This window comes from Lactuca serriola, chromosome 5, assembly GCF_051521515.1.
Source record: "Lactuca serriola cultivar US96UC23 chromosome 5, Lser_US96UC23_V15, whole genome shotgun sequence".
NCBI lineage: Eukaryota > Viridiplantae > Streptophyta > Magnoliopsida > Asterales > Asteraceae > Lactuca > Lactuca serriola.
This window is the reverse complement of record NC_136412.1, coordinates 251,794,501-251,799,368: the sequence shown is the minus strand read 5'-3', so window position 1 is coordinate 251,799,368 and position 4,868 is coordinate 251,794,501. Positions and strand designations below refer to the sequence as shown.

Sequence of the window (4,868 nt, the reverse complement as noted above, 5' to 3'; positions counted from 1 at the left end):
CTATTATGTGGACGTGTGGATAATGTTATTTTATGAAAATTAATAAGAGAATATGTTGTTTAGTAATGTGAATACGTTCAATCTCACAGAACTATTGTTATTTTAATGGATTCTCACCAATTCTAGTTTATTTTTGTTCTCATTCATCGTTTTTTTATTTATTTTAATTCTTACAGAATACTACTCAATAAACATCCTGATAACATTCTGAGAGGATGAGAATAATTAAAAAAAGTATATAATAACCTTATAGCCGATTTAATTAGTGAAAATGCTTAATAATTAAAATAATTATATAAGATTGAACGTATTCATATTATCAAACAACATATTTTCTTTGTAATTCTCACAGAATAGCATTATCCACATGTCCACACAATAGATGTGAATTCACATTTGAACCTAACTCTCTCTCTTTCTCTCTCTCTCTCTCTCTCTCTCTCTCTCTCTCTCTATATATATATATATATATATATATATATATATATATATATATAAACATTTTTTGCTGGTTCTCATTAAAAGTATACATATTTTAAATTATGGTCTATCTTAATAGCTAGAGGAAACATATCATCAACCGTCGCCCATATGTCTGCATCCTTATTGACCCACCATTATTTATTATCGTTGTGTATACATTTTATTTCCTAAATACAAATATCCTATTAATAAAACTTATTTATCATCGTACAACGAATGAGAAAGCAAACAGACAACAAAAGTTGCGCCGCTAAGCCTTTTTGTATGGTAAAGTTAATTCTTTTGAAAACTCTACATCCATAGATCAAGAGGATATAAGATTATTATGCATGATCCGTTATACTCTATTAAGAAGTTTCACCACATCCGGCGTAAGGAAACCAAATGTTTCAAATGCAAATGGTATGAACACGTGTTGTTTTTCAATGCACGGTTTCTCATTTTTGGTGACCTTCAGATACATAAAGCAATTATTAAATTACAATAGGATTAAACCGCTATTGATATATCAATATTACCCACTACTTCGAATGTGGCAAGACCAATGGCCGTAGAGTCACCATCAACTTAACAAAGAAGGGAATATGACTTATTAAGGTAATTAACTTTTCAGTTTGTTTATATCTGGATAACTATTTTTTTTTGTACACATCTAGGTAACGAACTTTTTGGAAGTGTTTACATATGACCATTATAACCTGGTGCATCTGGTCATAATGGTCATATGTGAACACTTTCAGTAAGTTCGATACCTAGATGTGTAAAAAAAGTTATTACCCAAATACGAACAAAACGAAAAGTAAGAGTAAATTACACGAATGATCCCTGTGGTTTGGCGGAATTTATGCGTTTGGTCTCTAACTTTTTTTTTAACTCGGATGGTCCCTATTGTTTACTTTTGTTGCACGCTTTTTCTTACCTAAAAAAGACTATTGTGCCCTTATTAATTTATTTTTTAATTAATTTTCTTATTTGTGTATTTTTTATATATTAAAAAAAATCAATGTTGTAAAAATCGTTTGATCATAGCACGACGGTCGGCTGACGTTAAGGGATTAATCGGTCTTGACGGAGTTAAATCGGGGATTAATCGTAGACCATAGATTATTAATAAAATATTAAAATTAAAAAAAAAATATATATATTAATATGTTTTAAGAAAAATAAGTACTTCAAAAATAGAAAATAAGAGAATTGGTAATTTGAATAGTTGAAAATACGAAAATATGAACATTTGGTATAGTATTTGAAATTTTGAAAATTTGAAAATTTTGGAGTAAAAAAAATTAAAATTTTTGAATTTTTTTTATTTTTTATTTTTTTACTTTTTTGACTTTTGTTAACTCTTGTTGACCGATTAATCCCGCCAAACCCGATTAATCCCTAATTTCCGTCAAACACACTAATCATAGTTGGTTGGAGAATGCCAAATGATTAATACACGATTAATCCTGATTTTTGCAACCATGAAAAAATTAACAGACCTCACATATCTGTATCTCATCCTCCTTAACTTCTATTTCCTTTCCATCTTTTGTGACATCGACATTTTCACCATCCCTTCTTTTTTCGGTCCTTCAACTCCGGCTAACCAACACCACAACCAAATATCTCTTCTTTTTGTGATGCATTGGGTTGTAGTGGTGGAAAATTCGATGAAGAGGCTGTAGGTTGTGGTGTTGGTTCTCCGGAGTTGAAGGACCAAAAAAAAAATGATGGTGAAGACATCGATGACACTAAAGATGGAAAGGAAAAGAGAAGTTGGGGAGGATGACATACATATATATGGGTCTATTATTTTTTTTAAATATATAAAAAAAATAAACAATTAAGAAAATTAATTAAAAAAAATAAATTAATAAATGCACAATAGTCTTTTTAAGTAAGACAGGAACCACGTACGCAACAAAAATAAACAGTAAAGACCATCAGAGTTAAAAAAATAAATAAATTAAGGACCAACTGCATAAAATTTAAAATAAATAAATTAGGGACCAACTGCATAAAATTTTCCAACCATAGGGACCGTTCGTGTAAATTACGCTTAGTTTTCGTTTTATTCATATTTTGGTAACTATTTTTTTGTACACATTTAGATAACAAACTTATTGAAAGGGTTCACATACTGAATGTAACATGTTACTACAGATTATAATGGTTATATGTCAACACTTTCAAAAAAATTCATTACTAAATATATACAAAAAAAAATAATTATCCAGGTGTAAACAAACTAAAAAAAGTTAATTACCTTAATAAATAATATTCCCACCAAAGAATTAATCAATAATGAACAAATAACTCAAATCTTAATTTCAAATGATACCTTCATTGTCAACTTTCTGTTTGCTAGGTTATCGGCTGAACCAATAGTCCAATACTTGCTGGCGAATTGTCATTGTTACTAAATAATACATTTCGGGAAACAAATGAGGAAATAGACAAGTTTACATCAGTATTATGCCCGTGACTCTATTATTTAATCAAATTAATTCGTTATCTTTTTTTTTATTCCACTGAACTTCCTCTGATCAGAGATGGGCGGCCTTCACGTAATTCTACTCTTGATTTGCATAATTCATCTCTTTGCTATTAATGGCGAAGCTGTTACTCCTAGAGAAACACTTGAGATAATCATAGGTGGTGCTGCTGCGTCTCCATTGCCACCACCGCCGGAATATCAAGATTGCCCCCCTCCACCTCCCCCTCCGTGTTCACCAACACCAACACCAACACCACCACCACCTCCACCTCCACATCCACCATCACCAAGTCCACAATCACCACCTCCACCATCACCTTCACCAACACCAACACCAACACCACCTCCACTTCCACTTCCACCATCACCAAGTCCACAATCATCACCAAAACCAACAGATCCGCCATCACCGTCACCAACACCAGATGGTTTCAGTGGTTTCGAGAGCGAGCTACTACGAGGATACTATGACGTCATCCAAGCCTTCAAAAAGAAAGTGACAATCGATCCGACAGGCATTACGAAAACATGGGAAGGCAACAATATTTGCAGGGATTACAAAGGATTCATTTGCGACATTGTACCGGATGTTAAACAAAAGACCATCTCCGGCGTCAACTTCAACAACAGGAATTTGTATGGCCCAAATCTAACCCTCACTGAATTCCTAAGCGGTTTAAAAGATCTCGCATTTTTCCATGCAAATTCCAATAACTTCACAGGCACCATACCCACTGATATAGGCACACTCCGCTACTTATATGAGCTCGACCTCAGTAACAACAAATTATCCGGCAACTTCCCAAACCAAGTCCTCCATGCCACGAAGTTAGAATTCCTTGACCTCAGGTTCAATGCCTTTTTTGGCGTTGTTCCTCCACAAGTCTTCCTTCTCGGCCTCGACTTGCTCTTCATCAACAACAACAATTTCGAGCAAACACTCCCGGAAAACCTTGGCTCCACGCCGGCGCTTTATCTAACCCTGGCTAACAACAAATTCGTCGGTGGAATCCCTCGGAGCATTGGTCAAGCCTCCAACACCCTGCTGGAGGTTCTTTTCTTGAACAACCAGCTAACCGATTGTTTGCCATATGAAATCGGACTTTTGAATAAATCCACTGTGTTAGACGTTGGATTCAACCAGTTAACCGGTCCAATCCCATACTCGCTTCAGTGCTTAGAGAAAATGGAGCTTCTGAACCTGGCTAACAATAAGTTCTACAACGGAGTGCCGGAGCCGTTATGCAACCTACCGGAACTGTCGAATTTCACTGCATCGTATAATTATTTCACTTTGGTTGGGCCCAAGTGTCGGGAACTGATCAACAAAGGTGTTCTTGATGTGAAGATGAATTGCATTTTCTATCTACCGAATCAGAGATCGAAAGCCGATTGTGCTAATTTCTTCTTGAATCCTCCTTCTTGCGGTTATGAAAAATCTTTGACATTTGTACCTTGCTCCAAAGTGTATTCTGGTAATCAGTTGGAGGCGTCCAACGTTCAATGGGCTACTCCATCGCCGGCACCGGCTCCTCTAATGCGAAGTTATGGTGCACTTTCGCAACATTAATCAATCTTTGATGTGTATAATAATTAGATTAAAATTCGTGAAAGTGACCGAATCTTGTTATTTCTTTTTTCATAAATAAAAATAATTGGTAATGCTCATCAAACTTAGGAAATTTTGCTAATTAGTGTTGTTCATAATTATCAATATATATAGTAAACTATTAATATTATTTGTGATCAAATGATCACTTAAGTGTAAAGGCATCACAATGTATAATTGAATTGGGTAAATTATACCAATCGTCCCTCGTGCACATGCCAAAAAGCGTGTTTAGTCCCTATTTTCAAAAATTAACTCGGACCGTCCCTCGTTTGTTTAAAACTTGCACATTTC

General features: G+C 34.5%; 1 pseudogene; it reads left to right on the top strand.

Moving 5' to 3' along the window:
- The first annotated feature begins 2,944 nt into the window (after nt 1-2,944).
- On the top strand, nt 2,945-4,638 carry LOC145054003 (uncharacterized protein At4g06744 pseudogene; annotated as a pseudogene).
- The last annotated feature ends 230 nt before the right edge of the window (nt 4,639-4,868 follow it).